General features: G+C 36.9%; 1 protein-coding gene across 3 annotated transcripts in view; it reads left to right on the forward strand.

The window, feature by feature from the left end:
• The window catches only part of LOC136855625 (zinc finger protein 385D-like), a 1,128,591-nt gene that overhangs the window by 231,908 nt on the left and 871,022 nt on the right, over window positions 1-25,661 (forward strand). For all 3 annotated transcript variants that reach the window (XM_067132760.1, XM_067132764.1, XM_067132759.1), the window contains exon 5: window positions 8,418-8,514. The gene's annotated coding sequence lies outside the window, so the exon portion shown is untranslated. The remainder of the gene's footprint in view (window positions 1-8,417; window positions 8,515-25,661) is intronic.

Consider the following 25,661-nt stretch of genomic DNA (forward strand, 5'->3'; position numbering starts at 1 on the left):
TAAACTAGCCTCCATAAAAAAAAGACCTATGTATGACAAAAGAGGGGAAATTAGAAAGGACACTATTATTGGAAAACAGTAAATCAGTGAGTATAATCAAACCTGCAGAAAGGAATAAATAACTGAGCAATAAATAGATAAATCTTAATTGGTCAACAGCCAAGCCGTAGGGGAGCTAGCGAAGCTCTCATTATATTGGCGGATGGCATCTGGTTTGCAGTACTTGAGCTGAAATCGTATAGCGCAATTAACGATCTATAATATTAAAATGGTGTTGTTGCTCTTTGGCTTTCCACCATGATTAATGTGATTTGCCATACTGTCCGTTATCCAGTATCGTCAATAGTCTATTCCATGAATTCTGGAGTAGTTCACTACAAAGTTTATGGATTTGTTGACTACAGTTCTAAACGTGTCTCCTTATCTTCTCTGTCATTTTTCGAGCAAACCTTTCCACTTGTTCTTTCCTTTGTACCGATATCATCTGTCTCCCAGAAAGCTCTCTTTACCGAAAAAAGATTGCTGTCATCGGTAAACACTTGCATATAATGATCCCTCACGGTAACACAGCTGCAATTATCGCGTTATAACGTCACCAGTGAAGAATAACAGTATTTCTATATTTAGCGTGGAGTTACGCCGTTATTTCTTTATTAGTTTTCTGTAAAAGAAGACTATGGAGATGGCTGTTTGTCTGTCCGTCCGCATTTTTTCTGTCCGCCCTCACATCTTAAAAACCACAGAGGCTAGAGGGATGCAAATTGTTATGTTGATCATCCACCCTCCAGTCATCAAACATACCAAATTGCAGCCGTCTAGCCTCAGTAGTTTTGATTTTATTTAAGGTTAAAAGTTAGCCATGATCGTACGTCTGGCACTGCTATAGGTGCCAACAGGCCACCACGGCCGGCTGAGAGTTTCATTCAGCATTATGCACTGTACAGAAAACTTGATTGCGAAGCGTCGAACTTGTTTCTTAATAAGTTCGACCACAGTTAGTGCTGGATCATGTTAGGTAATAAGACAGAGCCAAGAATATCAAAAGATTGACCAGCACATAACGAAGTGATAAAAGAATAAAATAAGAATATAAAAAAATTACACCGGTTTACTAATAATTACAGAGTGAATTGCTTAAAGATTTTCGTTCTATACCCCGAGCTAAGTCTGAGTGTCCTGAACAATATATCACTTTGTTAATATTCAAAGAAAAGAAACAGCAGTTATGCCAGAATCTGATTGGATTGTCTTTCAGAATAAGAATCCTTATCAATATGGGCGTAAAACTGTCTGAATTATTCTGCAATCCCTTTTAGAATTACAGTGTCCTGGAATAATAATTGTATTGTTTTATTTATCATTCATGAGGGATAGAGTAATTTTCCCAAAATTTTGTATGGGCGTTGCTTTGTACCACAGGTGGAAACATAATTAATCTCTTGGTTTTATCCAAAATGACCAGTGTTCTCTGGTGATATATGGACTGAGACGCGTATCAAATTTTTCTGTAGATATGATGATTGAACTGTAACTGAGATTCTGATCATATAATAACATATGTAATTAACTTTGTCATTTAACTCGTGGATTCTAAGCCTGCACTGTACACTGAGGGTTTTATGGTAGTTTCATATTGCGTAACCAATTTTCTTCCAATATTATATGATATTTGCATTACACTATTTCTAATTGTGGAAAGTCCAATTTAACCTAAAGAATACCACGAATAAGATAAAGAAAATGAACAGCTGTTAGACCATATAGCGAAAACTTTGTCGGAAAATGTACAACTTTTTAACAGGAAAATTGCATTTTCTTTTTTCCAATTGAACAGGCGTGTAGAAGATGAAAACTAAATGTAACCTCCCATTCGTAATATTGAAAGTTTAAAAAAAGAAGAACACGTGTTGTAAATAAACTTTGCTTTCTTTGAAATGAAAAACTTAATGAAAAAATAAGCTTTATTTTCGAGTTAGCATTATCAGACAGCTTTTGAAAGAATATACATGGTACTTGAACTTCAAAAAGGCCCAATTATGAAAATCATTCATTAAATTGTATCACAGACTTAATTAAATGACGATTTAATTGAAAGCTTTCCGATTAAAACGCACTAGAAAAGTAACATAGAGTTACACAATTATTGCACGTCATTCACAGAATACAAGTATCCATATGGAACAACAAATATAAATATGTATATAATATATATATATATATATATATATATATATATATATATATATATATATATATATATATATATATATATATATATATATATATATATATATATATATATAACTGTAGATACAGTGAACTGTAACATTTGTAACAGGGCAATTCAACTGGGTGCTTCTAAGCCTGCACAGTACACCGAAGGTGGTCTGTTAAGTCAGTAGTTTTATATCACGTAAACAAGGCGGATGCACTGATCAATTATAATTTCCCACCGGTGAAGTTATTCCCGAGTTACAGTGAATGCTATGTTAAGCGATACCTTTTTCGGAACTTCAATATCTATAATATCTTAATGGCAGATAAAGAAAGTGAGAGGGACAGTGTTTTCAGCAGCGCTTGTTTATTACTTAATAAAATCGGTAAAGAACATGCGGTGAAATTTTCTCTCAAGTCCCTTTCTCTTATGATATGAATTTTTTCTTATTCATAATGGTGAAACCCTTTTTAATAATTCTTTAGCATTTTTTCTCAAAGCACGCGTTAATTTTTAGAAAATTTATATATATATATATATATATATATATATATATATATATATATATATATATATATATATATATATATATATATATATATATATATATAACAAAGTCTTGGACGACAGTGGACGAACTGTGTGCTGGCCTGTCAGTAGTACTTCTGCTGCAGGTGCATTTGTGTCAACGTTGGAGGTTTGCACAGTTGGACACAGCGAGGGTGTCTGATGCATGCATTTGCGCTTGCCTGACAATGATCTGGATTTAAGTACATGGAGACAGTGTGAGTGCATATGTGTGTATGGCACTCCCTGATGGTATATTATCAGGGGAATAGACTATTGCAGGGGGCTTCATTTTGAGACTGGGTCTGACTTGGTTAGTGGTGCAGTGTTGAAGAACCGCCACTGGAAAATCTGTTACTTGTCGCCATAGAAAGTGAGTACCATAACTTATGAACACATCTTTTCCAGACATTTGGTGGAAAGACACACTTGTGCTGCAGTGAAATTCCTCTGTTTTTCCATGATACATTTTCCTGTTCTGTTCTCCATTGTACATTTTTCTGTTCTGAATATGAATGTTAATTAACACCATTTCAGGTTTTAATATATATGTTTCTTTCGACAGGAATTCTGGGTTCGTCTTGTGAGGCCGAATATTTTGGAAGTGGTGTTATTCTTTTACATACTATATGACATTTATTGTGGTCTAGAATAATTATGACCTTATTACTTTGTTTGGTGACCAGGGTGTTAGTATTAGCTGGTTTAGAATTGTTAGCCTGAATGTTTGTGAATCAGAATTTCCTCTAATGATGTTACCCATTTGTAGGGGGTGGAATTCACTCCATTTCATGATCGTAGCTTTTGCTGAATCACTTTCGTTAAATTTGCAAATAAAGTCTAGTTTTGTACGTCAGTGTTTAATTCCAGTAGGGCTTTGTGTGAGAATAGATTCAGTGAGAGAAGTCGGCAGAGGAGAAGGACTTTACTGGCCCAGGGATGAGCCACTGCTACCAGAGACATCTTAGGGAAGTGAGATGATTGATCCTGTTCTTAAAACAGATACAGTAATAAAGGATGGTCCTATTTGACCTGGGGATAGGGTCATTTAATATATATATATATATATATATATATATATATATATATATATATATATATTATATATATATATATATATGTATGTATGTATATGTATATATATATACACACACACATATACCAACAATACTGTAGCTGTAGTTTGGCATAATACTGAGATGTATACAAATATTACTACAAATGCAATGTAGCCCGAGGTTATCTGGGAAATTTTCAATGCGGGCCCCCTGTTACCTACTGCATAGGTCACTCATGCTTGCCACAGAACTACGCTCATTATATGATTAGAACCTGTTAAGAGCTTAAGGAATAAAACGATAGCTGCTGATATGTACAAACATTCATATAATACGCAACACGGGAGATGTACAGGTCACCCAAAGAAATTTTGAAAATATCTACTGCGGTAAATATAAAATAAATAAAACAGAATTAAATATATCTTAGAAACTGCAAAATCCCGATTTTTTACTTCAGAATGAAGCACAAAATCATTTTCGTGGCTTTAAATACTCATAAGTGACAGATTTTATAATCATTTCCAAGTGGATGATACTTTATTATATATTGTGAAAGTCGATGTAGCACGGGCGTATTTTTTGGCATCTGTTGTCACTAACAGGCAGCAAAAGTACGTATACTGTAATTAGCACCTATATACCCATCATTCATATACATACAAGAACTCAATTAGGTTCCAATAGTCATGTATTAGTATCCCATTTCTATATGATGTGCCATTTTATAACGGTTTTGGTTCTGTTTTACATGAATGTGCACACATGCAAACACGTTCACACCTACACATGCGCACACATATACACACATCCATCTATATATATATATATATATATATATATATATATATATATATATATATATATATATATATATATATATATATATATATATATATATACATACATACACACATACACACTAAGCAGAGAGAGAGAGAGAGAGAGAGAGAGAGAGAGAGAGAGAGAGAGAGAGAATTTCGCCAAAACTGTATTCCTATATGCTGCTCAAAAGCATTTTCGCCCTGCATGAGTCGTTACTAAGCTGCTTCCGAAAAATCTAAAACAAAAGTTACACATTTCGAAAAATGCAAAACGAGAGAATTTTATTCCTGCGAAATTCCTTTCCTTTTACCCTCTACATGACTTTTCATTCTCCAAGGGGGTCTGGTAGGGGTGGGGAGGGAGAGGCACCGTAAATGGCTAGACTGTCGAGAAATGAAATAAGAGAACACTTGATATAAAAATAACTTTTGTGAAATAAAAAAAAGGCCAAATCCTTCTTTAACTGAACTGAGCTCTTTATGTTTCTTTTTTTTATTATATCTTTATAATTGGAGGGGTCAACGTGCTATTGACAGGGCTTGTGTGTAAGTGTAAGAAGCGAATAGAAAGCTATAGAAAACTGAGGATTTTAATGAGCTGACGGTAAAATAATGTTTCTGTGTTAGAGCTATGAAGGGATTGTGGCGCTGTGGAAGTTATTAACACGTGAGTTCATCCTTAACTCCGCAATGAGGCGCTGGACTTATTTCTTTATTTTTTAGCCCACTTCTTTCGACGAAACGATTTTTAACTGCAAGGAAGTGTTTGAATTTTGATGAAATTAGAAAAATCGGTAGAAATCTTACATTATTGCTAAATGAATCTTTTATCGAGAAAAATATATAAAAGTTTTTTTGGTGCAAGAGAACGTTCGAATTTCATTGAAAGAAAATATTTGATTTTTTTAAAAAGATTTTAAATAAATTTTGCTGGAATTTTTTGCTAAATAAAATTTTTTACATTTTCGCTGAAATGAACCGTTGCTGTTCCTGAAAGAAAGTTAAGAAAACCATTAAGATTCATCATAAAAAATAGCATACTGGTGAACATTTTTCATATAGGAAGGCCAACGTAAAGGAAATTGAACTCTTTTACATTAACCAGCAATGTACAGGGAGCGGAAAATTATTCATTTCCCACTCTCAAAAAAATGAAAGTTATAGTTAAAGTTCAAAAAGCACAGAGCTTGAAAAAAGTTTCTTATCACTGCCATAGGCTATAGACATTTGGGTACTTGGGATCTTAAATAGAAGAAAATTCTGTTTATTATTCTAAACGAACTTGATGGCGTGCGCTACGGGCGTTGGAATTCGGCGTTGCTGTCTCCCCTACCCTCCCGATCCCCTACCTACCCCGCCCCAACCCTAAGTGGACAAACAGGGTCGCAGGAGAAGGGTGGATGCATCCCCTACCCTCCTGCCCCCTATCTACCCCCACCCCTGGGCGGACAAATCGGTTTGCAGGGGTGGGTGGCTGTGTTATGTCTCCTTCTGTCACCCAGGGGAAGACAAACAAAATCAGATCCTCTCAGGTTTTATTATTATAGAAGGAAGATAAAATAATAATTGTAAGAATCAGGAAATAAGAATTAAGTATATCTTAGTTTAACCAGACAACTGCGCTGATTAACAGCTCTCCTAGGGCTGGCCCGAAGGATTAGACTTATTTTACGTGGCTAAGAACCAATTGGTTACCTAGCAACTGGACCTACAGCTTATTGTGGAATCCGAACCACATTATGACGAGAAATGAATTTCTATCACCAGAAATAAATTCCTCTAATTCTTCATTGGCTGTACGGAGACTCGAACGCTGGGGCAACAGCGTGCTAGCCGAGAGCTCTAGCCACCCCTCCAAAGAAGAACTTTGAGGAAATAAGAGGCGCTGTGAAGGTAGTCCTGAGTAGATGTATAATGGTATTGATGGTCGTCATTTCATTTTCATCGGTCGATGGTTAATCCTTTACTACAATTTTGGCAGAATGTCTGAGACTGTTCTGTCTCTCAAAAGACTGAAAAAGAATATGAGCAAATCAAGTAAGCACGTATTAGCAACATACGAACAAACACTAACCTTGAGTTGCCAGGCGCAGCACGTGACACACACAGTCGAGTGCACGGACAGATAAATACTTTAACAGCGTACCAGGATACGATTTTACTCACATTTTAGCACAGCAATGTTACATTTGAATACAAAATACAGAACACTGATAACTGGCGAATAGGTTACCCTCTTGATCGCGCCACCATCGATCTGCGACAAGTCTGATGACGTGTCACATTGTTATCAAAATATTTGGTAAACATTAGCGAGAGTACCCTCTCCCTCCAACTTTGAGCTTCTTAACTACTCTACCTTTACAAGAAATGAATTCATCAATAACATGTTTCAGTTATGAACATTACTTATTATTACGTATTTTGCGAGTAATCTGAAGGCGTGCTGACTGTAATGATGGATGAAGTAGAACTAAAATATGCATAACTGGAAGGGGCTAGTGTAAGCATAAGAATGCTTGTGGAGGTGAGTGTTGAGGACAAGGTTCGGGGGAGGGCAATTAAAAGACTGCAAAATGGAAAGACACTAGGACTACATTGGGCTACAAGTGAGATAATGAAGTAGGGTGGTGAAAGTGTAATTGAGTGGCTGACCAGGATTTGCAAGGTATCTCTCGATGCGTGATAGGTTCTGAAGGAAAGGGCGAGAGGGGTAATTCCTTCTCTGGAAGATAAGTTGTTGAGAAAATCAAAAGTTTTTTCTATGGAAATGAATCCTGTGCTGAAATAAGTAGACAATAGAGTGACTGGTTTTGGTGTAAAAGTGGGTCTGAGAAAAGTGTATTACATCTCCACACCTGTTCTTTTCAAAATCTAATTTTTTAAAATCAATATGAATTTTTTCCTACAAACTAACATTTATTGTATTCACAATTCTTCTTGACACTTCATAACTTACTGAAAAGAACATTGTCTGCTGTCTGGAAGCAATGGATAAGAGATACCAAAATATTTTACTAATTTAGTATCTTTTCCTAGTATGAATAGAGTACTGCAGAGAGTCAGGGAACAGGTGTCAAAGATAGGTGGAAAGTTATAGTATAGGGAAATGGGTTGTGAACACATTGCTGAATGGCTGATGTGTGCAGATAAAACAATGCTGATTGACATTAGTGAAGAGAAACTCAGAATTTAGTGAAAAAGTTTAAAAGAAGAGAAAACTGAGAGTAAATATAAGCAATAGTGAGGTTATGAACATGAATGGAAACTAGGAAGATGGATGGCCGAGGATTGGACGTAGTTGATTCATAATTGGAAATAAATGTAATGGAGGAATGTAGGAATGATTAGCTGAAGAAAAGAAGGTAGCGAGGCATGTACAAGAGATTGGAAAGACTTAAGAGTGTCACGGAATCCAAGTTGGGAAAGTATAAAGGGGTTAAAGTATTTAACAAACTCTTCCTTATGAAAGTAAGGTGTTTCCAATGAATACGAATGGAAGAAGCGTACATATGGCGTGAGAGGAACTGAAAAAATGAAAAAACAAGGCAATGAATAAAAGAAATGGCACAATGATTACTTTAGGTGAAAAGATTGGTCAGATTGTATTGAGATGGTTTGGTCCTGTGGATGGAAAGATTGGGGGAATATAGGCTAGTGAAAAGAGTATGCAAGGAGGAGGAGGAGGAGATCTAAAAGCTGCTGAATATATGCAATTGAAGAAATACTGAAAAAGAATCCTTTAATTTTCAGGAGGCGCAAGTGTACGAATCTGCATGTTACAGACCAGCCTTCTTGGCAGACTTATGCTCAGCCGTTTTCCGTAACAGGAGGTGCATCCGGACAAAAGGTAAGACAGTTCTCACTACATTGTTCATACTTTTAATGCTGAGTTAAGAAACTTAATTGCTTTATATACCTGCATAGAGGGCTCATCAGTAGCTTCTCTAAACCCTTTACTTGCACCGTGCCATGAACCTATATCTTGCATTATTATTTTTTTGGATGTTGAGGCCATTTCTTTCCAGTACTTATTACACATCATCTGTTCAGCTGTTTCTAAGCCTTCCTTTCTTCCTTCCTGCCAATACTTCTGAAATGTATAGCCTTTTTCTTCACATTACCAACTCATCTGAAAATGCACTGATTCATCCTATTACATATGTTAACATTTTTATCACTTACTCTACATACCCCCGTGTTTCTTGCTCCTGAACTTCTTCTCATGTCATATTTATTTTGCAAACAATTAATTTCCATAGTTTCCACTGTTTATCTTTTGTTTAAATGAAAAATCCATTCTTTGCTTACTTAAAGAAGCGTCAACTCATCAACTCCTTAATAGTCCCCTCTTTGTTGCAAAGCCACTCCAAGGCTCTTATCTATTTTTGCACACAATCTGATTCCTTCCTTGCTTCACTTGTTCTGTAACTCACCTCTTCCCTTATCCTTTAATCATCTGATATATTTACTTTGAACTGCCTATACAAATCAACTGCTTCCATTCCCCAACCTTTCCTGCCAGTATTCATGGCCATATCTTTTTGGTAATCAGTCACCCTAATAAACTTACACTTACTTTCAACTTTCTCCTCTTGCAAATACTTAATCTCTTCCACTACTTTCTACAGTTTCCCTTAACTATACCCAATCAGTAGTGTATCACCTGCAAGTATCAGCTATTCTCCATTCCATTCAAGACCAATTTTCTTACACCACAAATTTTGCTCATACATCTAACGTACTCCCTCTGACTTCTTGTGTGATAGGTATAAGGATATTAAACAGATTAAACAGGCCCAGGAGACACTGCATGCATGATTGTATCAGACTTTTCCATAATCATACCAGTCACTCTCTTGCCTACAATAACACAAGCTTCACTTCCATCATAATAAGATAGTATCTCACAACTTATCTGTATTAAGTCTTTGGACGAACTATGTGCTGGCCTGTCAGAAGTACATCTGCTGCAGGTGCAGTTACATTGACATTGCAGGTTTACACAGTTAGATACGGCGGGTATCTGACACATTCATTTGTGCTTTTTGATCATGGCCTAAGTGCACGGAGACAGTGTGACAGATGAATGAAAGTGTTGTGATCCTTCGAACATTGGACCGGTGTTGTCACGCTTTCGGGGAGAAGTGATTAAGTGAGTGTGAATGTGTGTGCACTCTCTAATGGTATATCATGAGAGGAACAGACAATAGCAATGGGACTTCGATTTGCGACTGGGTGTGATTTGCTTGTTGTGCAGTGTTAATGGACAAGAACCGCCACCGTGAGATTTGTTATTTGCGGCCATAGAAAGTGAGTAAGATAACTCATTAACACATCTTTTCAGACATTATGGGGAAATACCCAGTCTGTGTCACAGTAAAACTCCTCTGATCCTCCATCATGCTTTTTCACATTTTGCTCTCCATTGTGCTTTTTTCTGTTTTGAATGTTGATTTCTTTTAACACCATTTCAGGTTTTAATATATGACATGTTTCTTTTAACAGGAATTCTGTGTTCGTCCTGTGAGGATGAACATTTTGGAAGTGGTGTTCTTTACATACTCTATGACATTATTTCGGTCTAGATTAATTATGACCTGTTTATTTTATCTGATGACCAGGGTGTTAGTCACTAGTATTGGTTGGTCTAGAATCACTAATTCGATGGATTGTGTATCAGAATTTCCTCTAGTTATGATTTCCATTTATATGTGGTGTGAGTCACTCCATTTCATGGCCATGGCTTTTGCTGAATTATTTTCGTTAAATTTGCAAATAAAAGTCTAGTTTTGTATCTCAGTGTTTAATTCCAGTAGGCCTTTGTCTGAGGTTAGATACAGGGAGAGGAAGGAATGTGCTGACCCAACGCCGGGCCATCGCTACCAGGGAATCTTAGTGACGTAAGATAATATGGTGCTGTTCTTGAAACAGATGCCGTAAGAGATTATGACCCTAATTGACCTTGTGTAGGGTCATAACATCTGTATGATACATCGTCAGCCATCTTCACATTGCCTCTACTAATTCGATCTTGGACATTTTCCAGGTACTTCATGCCACCTAAAGCGTTTTCTTGTTTTTGTCTATTTATCCCAGTCAGCCACTCATTCGCACTTTCAACACTATATCACAGCATTTTTCTTGTAATTCCATAAACTACTGGTGTCTGTCCATCCTTCCTCCTCGTAATTGCCCTTTGTTACATCCTCAACAGTCAGTTCCACAATTATTTATTAATTACTTTTACGTTTCCACTCTTGTTGCATTCAGTTCTACTTCCGTCTCATAAATTCCTCAATTTTCTTTTATTCCAGGAACTTAATACCACTAGCAATGCCATCACAATGCCATCACATGCTTTGTCGTCTACTGTACATTTCCTTTTACTCCACTGAACACAACCACCATTTCATACTCCCAAAACTTATTAAGGCATAGATTCATGTTCTACCAAATGCAATTCCTTTCACTCTCATTACTTTCCAATCTTGGTCATACGCGAAGTATTAAAACCTTTTCTCCAGCCCCACTTAATCTTAACTACACAGTCCTCTAACACATTTGTTTGCTTTAACCCGTCCCCAAAGTTCCCCTGGTTCAACAAGCACCACCCCTTCGCTATCTCTGCTTCTCTCAGTTACCCTAAACACATTTGCCCTTTTAGTCCTTACGGTTCCTGCATACTCTAACATTCTACCTTTTTCTGACTCAGTGGAAAAGTAACCAGCCTTCTCTCTTGGAACAAACAATTTCCCCATGCACCTCTTCTCTTCTGCACTACATCAGTTAACGACATCAGGGAGAAAATTCCAGAACCTGATCACCATGGAGAAGAGAAATCTTCTGAATCTCATCTGAGTAAAATGTAGGAGATGATGTGCTCCCTACTTCACGATTCTTTTACATTGACACTCTGAGAGGTAACTGCAGCTGTCCTCGCAGTTCGGTTGAAATTCTAGAACGAAACAGAAAAAATGAATAGATACATTTAGAAAAACAGAACCTCTGTACATTTTGCCCCTGATTTGCAATAGAAAAGAGCAGATTAATAGCTCATTAATCGCAAACTATGCCATAAATTTCTCCGACTGGGGAAAGCTCTGGCAATCAGACTTATAGACAATCAAACAAGCAAGAATAAAAAAGGACACCCCCTTCTTGGCAGGCGGTAGCGAAGTAATTCTGTCACTAACACCTCTAGCGACGGCAGTATCACCAAGATGACTTAACAAGTCATGAAGACAAACAAGAACCTAATATGAGAGAGAGAGAGAGAGAGAGAGAGAGAGAGAGAGAGAGAGAGAGAGTTTCAGTCAGGTAAGAAAGAAAGAAAAACATCTCGAGGATGAGCGTTCTCGTTTCACGTGAGAAAGAAGGCCATTAAGCGATCTTGCTGCATTCTCCAATCGTCTCTCTCTCTCTCTCTCTCTCTCTCTCTCTCTCTCTCTCTCTCTCTCTCTGTTCGATTTTATCAACCAGATTCGGTCACGACTCAATTATAGCTGTGCAATACGCTCTCGCTTTGCCTTGGAGTAAAAATGACAAGGCTGCGGTTTCTTTAGTTGTTTTTCTACTTCTCTCAGTACCCTTTCCGCTGTTGCTATCAAATGAAAAACATTTAATGTGTGTTTAATTGTTAAAATGTAAATTTCACCGAAATATCGATGTGTTGGTATTATATACGCTACCATATATAATGCCAACCGTAATTATTATTATTATTATTATTATTATTATTATTATTATTATTATTATTATTATTATTATTATTATTATTATTATTGTCCAGTGTTAACGTAGGAGAAAAGAATTATACTGAAAACTGAGAAGACTCAGTCTAAAATTAACTCGAATGATGCAGCCATCCTATTTAACAGGGCATATTATTATTATTATTATTATTATTATTATTATTATTATTATTATTATTATTATTATTATTTGCTCTCACCACCTTGCTACGTTGGTGCCCCTGAGTCTGGACCAGGGCCTGTAACCTGCTTTTGAGGATCTGACTGCTACCATGTTTTCTTAGGTTTTCACTCCTAACTATTCTTGATGTGACCAGCAACCCCGGTTCGAGGTTTATGATTCGAATCCTCTCCAAGTCCCCCTCGAGGTCATCTGCAGTTGCTCCTAGTCCTGTCAGGCTAGCAGATACACTTCCGCTTCAGTATTTTTAGCATTTCTTGGGTATAGGGTTGTGGCACTTGTCTGTACTTGATATGTTACTTTTTTGGGCAATCTTCCGGCACAAGGCTTAGGTAACTGTATCGTGCCTTCTCTTGTATTTGCTGATCATTTGATTTTATTTTGTGCATAATGTGTATGTAGTGCTTGGTCTTGTGCTGTCATTAGCAAGAATTAAGTTTCCTTCCCTGAGCTTTTCCCAGGTCAGCCATTGACAGCCTCCATTTCCAGCTACATCCCGTCTCTACAGTACAGCGGTACTGCCATCCGATTGCTTTCCCATTTCTCTTTCTTTTGGCTTGTGATCTTTTCCTTATACTGTCAGGGTCCTCATCGACAGAAATGGGTTTTCCATCTTTGTCAATTACTCACCTTAACTGTGCTTAAGGAGATACTAGCCAAGGGTTTCTTTCACTGATGTTGATACAATACTCCTCACTGCATCCCTCTTTCTCCTGTTCCTCTTGGTAGGTGGAGCCTTGCCACACTTGCTCTTGGGATTAGTTCAATGGTTTATTTTGTCCATGTTTTGTAGGTCTTAATTTTTCTACTGTATCTTACTCCTGGCACAGCCCATATATTGATTGCTTTCATAATGTTTCCATCACAGGGCTGGTGGCTTGTTGACAACCATAACACCCGCGCCAGTTGTAGCCATCCTACTTCAAAGGGATAGTTTTGTCTTTGCAATTTCATGTCTACTAGACAATTGTGAGACATTTTCCCGTTGTTCCCAATGGTCACCCATCTAAGCACTGGCCCTGAAACTTCGCCGCAGCCGCTGTCACTTCTCCTATCTTGTCCTTCTACTCTTCATCCTTACTATTATTGTTGATGTTGTTATCGTTACCTGTCTGCTTGTCTGTCAAGACGATATCTTGAAAAGCTCTTCGTTGAGTTGACCGAAATTGTGTAGGGAGGTTCGCTATGGGGCAAAAAATACCTGCTAGAATTCTAGACGGATGGGAATCCGGAATAGGTTTTAGATCCAAAATTCTTTCTTTCTGTTTTGTCGTTGTGGGATAAAAGCCTTTTTTCTTTATCTTTCGCCTTATAGTTTATAAAAGTGGATAACGAGAAATTTCTTCCACCTTTTCAATTTCCACTCAACCGCAAGAACACCGATGATGTGTTGTGTTCTAGGAAGGCGAAGCGCTCAGGTGTTGAGCGATTTGCCCGTTAAATTAGGAATTTTTAGTGTGGCACCTGTCCCTAAACAAAACAGACGATCTAGGATGCAGCTTTTGTTTGTTCTTTTACGACGTGGAAGAATATAGATTTGAATTTCAGTGAAGTGCTCTCTCCTCTCGCAAAGCTCTAATTTATTTACAAGGGGGGGCTTCCTGTTTCATGCTTTTTCGTTGTTCCTGTCTTTATCCATTTTCGCTTAACATGAGCAAATCCTTATTCTAACAGTGCATGGAAAAATGAACTTGGTAAAACAAAGGAAAGATGAGAATCACGAGCGTAAGAATTGTGTTCCCCAGACAGAACACATACGCTCTAAAAAGAAAAGAGATTTATAATGAAATCGCCTTCAGATATCAAGGGAACTTTAAAATATCGTGTCGTTTGGAATGAATCGTCTTCGTTTAATTTCGAGCAGATGTCGTTATCAAACTCGCAAGAAGGAGAATGTCAACAAATCTGCCGACTCACAGGTGGAAGCTTCGAGAGCGAGTAGTGGGAGGGGAGGGGGTTTCTCTCTCTCTCTCTCTCTCTCTCTCATACACAAGCGCCACACAGACTTTTCACAAAATAAACCTGAGATCTCCCTTTCACTTTTTATAGAATACTCGTAAGACAATCGACGCTATCTGGTTCTCACTTTATTAGGCACACCTGAGTCAATATTGGCAACGGGAGAGAAAAACTCGGATTTGCTTTCCCGCTAGAATGTTTGATATAAAAACGAATTACCTGTTTATTGGAATGCACTGGCGAATTAATTTTGACGTAGAGAGAAAGAGTTCAAGCCGGGTATACTGACTGAAATTTGAAAGGACGCTAGCGATCACTTCGACCAACGCATCAAGTTGTCTTCTGCCTTTTGGGTACACACAGCTTGTGTGGCTACATCTGAAAACAAAATGAGCAATTACTAATGGTTCTCTTCGAAGTTAGCTGACGTATTTTAAATGACTAAAATTGTGCTTGTAAAAAAAAAAAGGTATTTTCGTGGCTTAGTTTAAGCAGGAAAATTTTTAGAACCATAAATATAGGACTATATGTCGTCGTAGTTTTCCTTTATCTTTAAGCAAACTAAGTTAACGTCCTTCCCCATCGTCTATTTTCGTATGTTTGCTGAACTTTATTGTGCAGTTCCACACAAAATATCCTCTTAGTAAGAGAAGAAGAATTTGCATGAGATTCAGTGAGTTTGTTTCCAAGTAATATCAGTGTTATCTTGTAACATTCCCATTAATATATTTCCTAAGTAATATAATGTTTATACTTTTTCATGAAATGTTGTTAAAAAACAACAGGATAGTTTGCATATAGTTCAAGGAAATTTGAAAGTTTAGCGCAAACCTATTACCATCACACCAAAAAAACTTCCCCATTGCTTCAAGGCGCTTCAGAAGCAACAACAGAGGATCTTCTTTGTAGCTAATTTTAACAACTTTAGTCAGCACCTAGCATTTCAGAGAGGTGAGTTAGTAAGCACAAAAGAGTCTTCAAGGCGTTAATTTTGGCAACGTAAACTTTTGGCATTTACAAGTAAGAATTGCCTGGTAATAGAAAAGTGTAAATCTAACGATAATGGAAGGATTAAGAAAACAAAAGTAGCCTTTGATTTTTCGAGACTTAACTAGCAGTGAGGAACTTGAATTATTTCAGGGTTTAAATTCTTCTTGCTCTCTCGGAGTTCAAGCTCTTGTGTTGCGGAGAAAACAGTCTCGAGGGAAAAATAGTTTTTAACATATACAATATATTAAATCTTACAATCATATATATAAATATATATATATATATATATATATATATATATATATATATATATATATATATATATATATATATATATATATATATATATATGTACATACACATAAGAATTTTTGTCACTTGTACAAGCGAGGGTCTTTATATTAGAAAAATTAACCAACAAATATCCTCTGATATCAGATGCACTACACCCTGGGATAAATTACTCCCTAAGGGAATTAAAATAGAGAAGTACTTCTGTGCCTGGCAGGATCTTAACTAACCGTGTGGTCGAACGTCTACCGACGTTTCTAGAACTAGGCCACAGTTCGAATTCTGGTTGGCACAGAAACACTTATAAATTATAATTACCCTCGGGTGCAAGTTATTCCCAGGGTATAGAGAATTCGTTATCAAATTATGTTCGTTCGTGGCTCAATATTTGTAATATATATACGCACGTATATATACATATATTACGTATATATGTATTCATATATATATATATATATATATATATATATATATATATATATATATATATATATATATATATATATATATATATATATATATATATATATATATATATATATATATATATATATATATATATGAATACATATATACGTATGTATGTAAATTAGGCACCTGACCAAAGTGTGTATAATTTAAGTTAAGTTCGAAATGATGGATGACAGGAATAGTTACTCTTTTATGTAAAGAAAAAGATCATAAAGGACTCTGTAAGACTTAGTATTCCTTGAAAGATATCTAGTAAATAATGAAATGTAAGGTAGGGAAGAAAGTGAGAAGTTTGAGAATGAAGTGGAGGGCTCCCTGTGAAATGCATGGCCTTATAATTTATAGAGGTGCAATGTTGTGGGCGCTGAGGATGTAACAATACATACAAAATCATTTATTGAGAATGATTAAAGGGTTTTAGGATAAGGAAAACGTAATTAGAATATCTGAATAGGAGAAAGACTGATTTGGTGTAAAACTGGGTCTGAGATGAAAGCGAGTCATATCTCTACAGCTATTTATTTACTGTAGTTCAAGCGAGAAGTCAGAGAAAGGACATTCTGTAGAGATCGATATCTGTTAAAAAAAAAAAAGTATACCTTATTTTAACCAGACCACTGAGCTGATTAACAGCTCTCCTAGGGCTGGCCCGAAGAATTAGAATTATTTTGCGTGGCTAAGAGCCAATTGGTTACTTAGCAAGGGGACCTACAGCTTATTGTGGAATCCGAACCACATTATAGCGAGAAATGAATTTCTATCACCAGAAATAAATTCCTCTAACTCTTCATCAGCCGGCCGGAAACTCGAACTCGGGCCTGGCGAGTACCAGTCCACAGCTCTACCGACTCGCCCAACGAAGAGCTCGATATCTGTTGAGGTAGGACAGTGAAAATGAACTGCAGAACCAAGTGAAAGATTTGTAAGAGTGTGCAAAAGAAAAATTTTGAAAATAACCTTGAGCAAGACAGGTTATAAGGGTCAGTGGAAACCAGGATGATGGAACAATGAATGAAAGTATAAGTGGAAGGACAGAAGTGGTTGCTTTGTATGGCTTTTGAAAGTAAACATGAAGGATGATGGTAGGATGAGAGACCGGATGACTCACAAGATTAGATACAGGCATGAAAAACCGCCGGTTGTGTGGAAAAGGAATGAAAGAGAAGAGAAGCGCCTGATCAAGACAAAGTTTAGTTTCGAATATAAGGAATGTTGAGCCGAATCTCCTTCATGAAAATGCAGCTCGAATGATGAATGCAAATAAAAAAAAAAAGGATGGAGCTGTTGAGATAAATTGTTTCAACAGAATAAGCAGAAGAAGGACTGAGAGGGTCAAATTATAGAAATAAGGAAGTGGTAATAAATTTTGAGATGGTGTGGTCACGTGGAAAGAATGAAGGACAAGAAATGTTGGGAGGAAGCATGAGCTGAAGGGATCGCAATTGCTGATAGATGGAGTGAAATAGGTCTTGTAATGAGGTCACCTTAATATCATGTAAGAGTGAGAATGCTTGCAAGGTAGGAGTGAATACCGCAGTCTGAGTAGGAGTGTTTGATGTGCGCTTCATTAGGCTTTTTTGTAGGTCTATGAAGTAGCTAATATTATGGAATTTTTATACTTAAGGTATTCCTTATGAACTTAGCGGTCAAGGGATGAATAGCAGCAGTTGTTATTGACTTTTTTGGGGGTGGAAGGAACCAACCCAACTGGGGAAAACGGCTAACTGTTGAATAAAATATATATATATATATATATATATATATATATATATATATATATATATATATATATATATATATATATATACATGAGAGAGTGAGATAGAATATGCAAAGAAATCTTCCTTCCGTTTATTACACTTTTACTGTTATTTTATAATTACGATTCCTAAGTTTGAAAAACTGTTCAGGCAATGCTGAAATAACCAAAAAGATGTTTAATACAGTATAAAGGCTTGGGGTTTCATCTTTGCTGATATGCTACAATGACTGAGCAATTGACTGATACGTGAAAATGGCATGGCAACGATATGAACCTGACAGAGGGTACATTTAAGACAGAGTTGGCTGTTATGCCGCAGAACGTGATCAAAATGAAAGGGCAGGATGTCTAGGACTGGGAAGGACAAAGAGTGACAGTGTCTGGGGATGAAGCGGCTCTTGGGACGTCATGGGTACTGTGAGGATAAGAGAAAGACAACAACAATGTGTCAGTCTATTTTATTTGTTTGTAAGATGAAGTGAGACAGGAAAAAAATAACTGTGATAGCGAAAGATGGCACAGTTATTAGAGCCAACTGAAAAGAGATGTGGGAATAAATTGGTACTAAAAGCAGCATAAAAAAAGAAATTGTTACTGACGTTTACCGATCAGATTAAAATCAATGTACTTTTTGAGTACGAGGATATCTCATCATCTAAGGCATTCAGAGATTTAATTAGTTATTTGCTTGTTTAATCTTATATCTCCTGCTCGCCTTGCCTTTCAATTCGCGCACAAATGTTTAAATATTCATTTATTCCTTTGTAGCTCTTACTAATGTACGTATCATCTTGCAACCATGTGAATATTATTTAACTAAATTAAAATCTGTCCATATTGTTTTATATTATGGGCACCTGTTCACATAAATGTTACCTTACGTTGCTAAAGAAACTTCCACCGAACAAACTGGGCGAAACAGAACCCATAAAAGGAAGCTTAATCAAATACAGATGAAATAATTAACATAAAAATTTTTCTTATTTTATTATTATTTCTCAGTAGATAAATTCCAATTCATGAGGAACAAGCCCAAGAATATGGTATCCATCTGAAAGAAGTAACAGAAGGTAATAGGACATACAGAAAGAAGAGATCAGTTATTAGAAGAGAAAAAAATAAATTAAGAAACCAAAAAATAAAAGACAAAAATGCAGTTATATTATCAAATACAAGGAGAACTGCCTTAGTGTAGTAACGTATAGCATCTTCGCTTGAACTTTTGAGACTCCCTGTTGGACGACATCCTCAGGAAAACTGTTCCACAGTCCAATAGTGTGAGGAATAAAGGACCTCTGGAACTGAGAAGTTCGACAGTGAGGCATATTTACTGCATATTGGTGCTGCATTTCAGCAAATATGGTCACTCTCGGCAGGAAAAGATGATCATGGATCAATTATTGTGAGTGTGAAAGACCTCTGTTAAAATGCAGCTTATGACAAACTGGCAAACAAGAGACCATCCGTCGATGGTCCAAGTCGTAACTGCTAATGTTAGGGAACGGAAACCTACATCATGAACTTCTCTGTTTAAAGAGATAACTCTCAGGTACAGACAGACATCCAAACTGGAGAACAGTATTCTGGTAAAGGACAAATGACCTAAAACCGGTTGCATTGATTTTATCAGTTATAAATATTAGGCCTTAGTACAATAATTAACTTCCGTGTGGCATTTGCTGACACTTTCATGAGATGTTTCTCAAAATTAAGATGCGAGTCAGAAGTTGCACCTAGAATAGTTAAAGCTTCAGACTCATTCAGCAAAGCCCCATCCACCCGAAAGGGAGGATGGGGTGGAAAATCAGTATGGGATCTACTTATCAACAGTGTTTTCAATTTACTGGAGTTCAGCCCCATATCCCACTGAATACATTATTCACTAATCAGCTCCATGTCACTACTGAAACTAAGAGCAACTTCATTTCTCATAAGTGAAGACTTTACTACATCCACAAGTGATGCATCATTGCATACTGAACAATCTTGTTTTCTAGGTCAACAGCCATGTCACTTGTATTCATTAAAAGATAACAGCGGACCTAGAACACTACCTTGTGGAACTCGAAGCAACAATAGGCCCTAGTTTGCTAAAGATCCCATCAACAGCAACTCGCTGCTGTGTACCTGTAAGGAATCTTGAAGTATCCTAAAAAGTATCTACCCACTCCAAGATTCTGAAGTTCATATATAAGTGCCCTATATTTACTAAATCGAAAGCAGCACTAAAATCTGTTGGAATTATTCAAAACCCTTATCAAGGTTCTTTTGCAAATAACAAGTCAAATCTAAAGGCACTGCAGGTGCCTGACTGCCCCTTATATGCAGTTTAACTATCGGCTAACAATCCATTGAAATCCAGTGCCTGACTGCCCTCTATATGCAATTTAACTATCGGCTAACAATCCATTGAAATCCACAGACTTGTAAAGTGACTCAAAACAAATTTTTCTGCAAATTTAGAGAGCACAGGGAGAATAGAAATTGGCCTGTAATTACTGCAGTCTGCAGATATCCTACTCTTTGAAACAGACACTGTATTACTAAGCTTGCGCTCGTCCACAAAAGATACAATGCCATCATGTAAATCTATAGAATCTACTAATCTTGGGAGACAACACCCTGGAAACCTTTTGAAAAAACAAAGGGAAGAAACCATCAGGACCATCTCTACCCCAGCTATCAAGATAATTAAGAATTTTCTTAACATCTCTGGAGCAAAATGCAAATTTTGTAAGAATAGGTCCAGGATGACATGTATCAGGGAGAAGGACATCCTGAGCTGATTGCTTAGCTTCAAAAGCTCGATGAAGTAGTTCAGCCTTTTCCTTGGGTCCAATAACCAATCTACCATCATCTATCTATTACTAGTGGTGGAATGGAAGAGGAGGTCTTACCCAAAGTTAGCAGATGCTAATTTGACCCACCACAGATGAGGCTGAGTACTTCCTTTAAGTTTTCTCTTTAAGGAATTATTGTAATTTCCCCCCAGCTATATGATAAATTCTATTTGCAGCACGGTGAGATTCAACAAAAAATGGCGTAATTCTCATGTGAATGATTTCATCTCCATGTGTTGAATCTGGTCTGTTTGCCAAGGTAAGCTCATCTACATGTACCATCAAACAATGACTGTCCATTTGTCTTAATCTTGCTGACCTTTCTATGGATATACCTTACTAAAATAGCCATCAGTATTTCATTTAACTTCTTGGGATCCGGACCTGACATATTATCTGCAATGTTAAGTGCGTAACTAGCTTCAGTAATGCCGTCCCAATTGGTTCTAATTTCAGCATGACCGTTTTTCTGATGGTGGCATTAGGAATGTACTGGCACAATGGTTGGAAGTGCCTATATCTCACAGACCTTGGAATTGATGGTAGCTGGAATGTTGGTGGATATGAGGTCTAATCTATTACCAGAAATATGAGTGGGCTTCGTGATTAGTTGGACACAATCTTATCAGACCGGCCATGTTGATCTGTGGAATTTGAATTAAGCCACTCACTGTGCTTTGCACTGTAGTTCCCACAAATGATAAATAAAGCTTTAAAATCTTGTGTCCAAGCCATACTAATTCTCTCCAAGAGACAGCCATTTAAAGAATCATCAATATTTGGACTGCAGTAAACAGCAAGTACATAAACATTATTGAACTTAACGAAAACCTTAAAACAAAAATGAAAAATAGGTCATCCAGATTTAGTGTATACAGCCATACCTTGTGCATTTGGGATGATACGACAATAAATGAAGTCAGGACCATCAAACCTTGGGATTAACAACTCCACCTTTGACTTGTTACTTCTGACAAGTGCCTTGGATAAAAACACCTAATCGTAGTTAAGGGCACAACTCTGGAGATCACTCTGCAATTTTTCTTACAGTAATGAAATGCAGGGCCAGGGTTAAGCTGAATGTCTCCTGAAAGAATTAAAATTAACAACATAAAATTAGAAACATATCTAATAAATACATTCATAACTACAGCAACATAGTAAAAATCAACAGAACAATCAACAATAATATCAATAACAACAGTCTTTGCATATTTACAATAATGTCATTAAAAAGATGAATAAGCCTGACCATGTCAACAAAAAGCGCTGGAAGCAACTAGTCAAAAAGGTGGAGCCTGGATACTTTGTGAAGCAAATAAGAAACCTACCAGGTTAGCCTCAATAACTGGAGGAGGGCAGTCAGGGTGGATTTAGAAATTATAAAAACTTGAAATGGAAAAGGCAGGTAAAGAAGAAGGTTCTTTCCTGATTATCCACCAAGTAACTTTTGCTTTCTTCTCATCCTGTCCAACACACTTTTGAAAAAAACAGGACAGTGAACAAAAAAGAGAAATGCCTCAAGTTAGGGAACGGACACCCAAGACCATGGAAGGCCACGGTACAATGGGTATGGCGCAGTCCAAGGTTGGGAGATATGGTTTGTATTCAGAGTCTCGCCGTGCTGCAAACAGAATTTACCATATAGGTGGGAGAAATTACAATAATTCCTTAAGGAGAAAACTTGAAGGAAGTACTTAGCCTCATCTGTGGTGGGCCAAATTGGCATCTGCTAACTTTGGGTCAGGCTCGTCTTCTATTCCACCACTAGTAACAGAGTAGCCTTCTCTTAGAAGGGTCACCTACCAAGGCTAAAGGGTCCCTTCTACCCTCTGGTTTGATTTCAGAGATTCCTTCTTCTAAAAGAGATGCCTGCCAAGGCTAAAGAATCTCTTCTACCCTAAATGATGTAGGTATGGACGTCACACCCTGTTGCTAAGGAAAGCTACATTAACCTATTACCTTAAAAAACAATATTCATTTTTTTTTTTATTTGGAACAACGGTAGTCTACGAGTAATAAACTCCATGAAATTCTCCTGTAGACTTGCCGTTGTCCATTCCGGGGTAAAATCCCCACAGCGTGGCACTTATCCAAGTATACAGAATGAAGAAACCGAGTTCAGAGATTCGGTTCGGTACATAACGCCCATCGGGCTTGGAGTTGCCGTCTAAACACTCTTATATTCCCGTAATTTTTCGTGTTGTTCACCAGTGAAGAAACAAACAAAGTTCAGAGAAAAAGGTGTAAAGTTACGTTATACCCACTTTAGAAATTACAGATAGAGAGGGGAGGGGCACAGAGGAAACGGGATCCATAAATAAAAGTGTTCATATTTTTTTTTTATGATGTCTCTGCAGTGCTGTTTCTTCCGTGTTTGTTGATTTCAGTCATCTGGTGTCCTTATCTGAAACTTTTTTAAACAAATCTTCGAAACCTGCTTTCAATCAGATATTAGCTTTATTACGATTTCGTCCATTTTTTACTAATCTCTTTTGGAAGAGAGAGAGAGAGAAACTGATCTAATTGAGAAAATGAAATATTGTAAGAGAGAGAGAGAGAGAATTGAGAAAGATTGTAACAGAGAGAGAGAGAGAGAGAGAGAGAGAGAGAAACTGATCTAATTGAAAAATGAAATATTGTAACAGAGAGAGAGAGAGAGAGAACATGAATGATAGACCTAATTAAAAAAGTAAAATATTATAACAGGGGAGAGAGAGAGAGAGAGGGGGTGGGGAGAGAGGGTGGAATGGAGGTTGGGGGGCGGGAGGGTCAATGGAAATTTTGCAATACGCATAATTAAAAATCCGAGTTACTGGGAAATATAATCTAAGCTTATGCAGATGTTTCAATCACCTGACAAGAATCTGCTCTCTCGAGTAATTCCATTAAGAGATGGAGCCGAGTTAATCATTTTGTCCACTTCGCTCTAATGACTCCTCGGTCTCAGAGTCAAGGACGTTCCTTTGTCTTCATCAAGGTGTTTATTGAGATTTGCTCTCGAGAGACATCTCGTTAATGACTGAAACCACTCTGGCTCAGTCTGTCATTTTGTGATGTGCGTACATTTTTGTATTTAACATACGCTATACATTCATGTAAGTAGGTTTTATATATCTGACATATCTTTCTATCTGTCTACTACACACGTTATATATATATATATATATATATATATATATATATATATATATATATATATATATATATATATATATATATATATATATATTTTTTCTTAGAAGCACCTGGTTTCACAGAACCCCAGGATAAAAAGCAACGTTACATTCATCCACCACTTGCTGTAACGGGCTTAAATTTTCAGTGCAGAAAACTGTAGAGCTTTGGGTCAAATATTTCATAAACTTTTTACAGAGGCGTACGAGTAATTGGTAGGTTCTTGATGCTTCCTACCACACACACACACACGCACACATACACACACACACACAATACCAGCGCAATTCTGTCTTAGATTTTCTAACATTTCTGTGATTCTATTAGTTAATTAGTCTTCCTGGCATAAGATTTGATGCCTTTCTTGCCTCACATTCTCTACCTTCCGAGTTCTGCACACCCATATCATTTTGTTTCACCAAGTGTCGTAAAATCCAGATTTCTCCCCTTCACACATCTTTGGTTCTACCATTATTCTCATTTATACTACATCCGATACTCAAAATCTTATTTTTTTTACATTTACTTTTACAACGCTAACCTAGTAAATAAGACAGAGTTCCTATACCATCATCCTTTTAGTAACTCACACAAAATATAACTGTAAAAGTGCTGTTGTTTTAATATCAAGTATCTTGCAAGAACTAACAAAGTAGTCGTCCTTAGTCATACAGGAAGAGATTTCATCAGCATTCCAGGATCCTTAACCCTTCACCAAACTATTGTATTTCCTAAGGCATCACCATCATACATTTATGTCCTATGGACCTTGACAAATCAACACTTTTACCCAGGGAAGCACCAGAAAATGGTTCCCTTGGTGAACCTAGACTCAAGGCACCCACTGTATTTTTTGTAGTATTGCCTTCAGTATTCAATTTGACTTATTGTGCTAGAAAAAAAAGTTACGCTATCTTGTTCCCACTTTCTGAGATTACTCGAAGCCAGATCCATTCACCAGTCTGTTCTGAATCCAGTGTGGATCTATTTGGAGTTAGTTCCAATTTCAGCTTCTTTTTCTAGGAGGAGATTAAAAAATTGGTGGAATGGATCAAGCGTCTTTAAGAAATCTCAGGAAATAGGAGTAAAGTTTTGCGCCTTTTTTCAATGTCAAAATAAAAAAAAATTAATATTATAGTCACTCCTCCCGTTATCATGGAGGAAGTATTAGGTCCCCAAGTCGACAGAGGGACCTTTTACTGGTGCTTCGTAAGGGAACCCTGAGGCCACTGATCTGCTGAATGGTTCTCTTCCTGGCCTTACCTGCAGCTTTATGCAGAAGCTAGCGGAAATTTGAAGGTTTGAGAAAGTGATGATTTACTCTTACATTATCAAAACCCAAAAGGGTTAAAAAATACTTTGGAGACATTAAACATCCTTGCATTGAATCTCCCTTTCCAACAAATCTGTCACCACCTTTTTCAACATGTAGCCTTAAGTGATATGATAATTCTATCAATTATTCTTTTAATAAGTCTATGTACACACATGCAAATTTTTTACTTGCTCTTAAATATCCTGCACATCTTTTCATAACAAACTTGATCCGCACACTATTCCACTTCCTATTCT

The sequence above is a fragment of the Macrobrachium rosenbergii genome, chromosome 32 (genome assembly GCF_040412425.1).
Source record: "Macrobrachium rosenbergii isolate ZJJX-2024 chromosome 32, ASM4041242v1, whole genome shotgun sequence".
Taxonomy (NCBI): Eukaryota; Metazoa; Arthropoda; class Malacostraca; order Decapoda; family Palaemonidae; genus Macrobrachium; species Macrobrachium rosenbergii.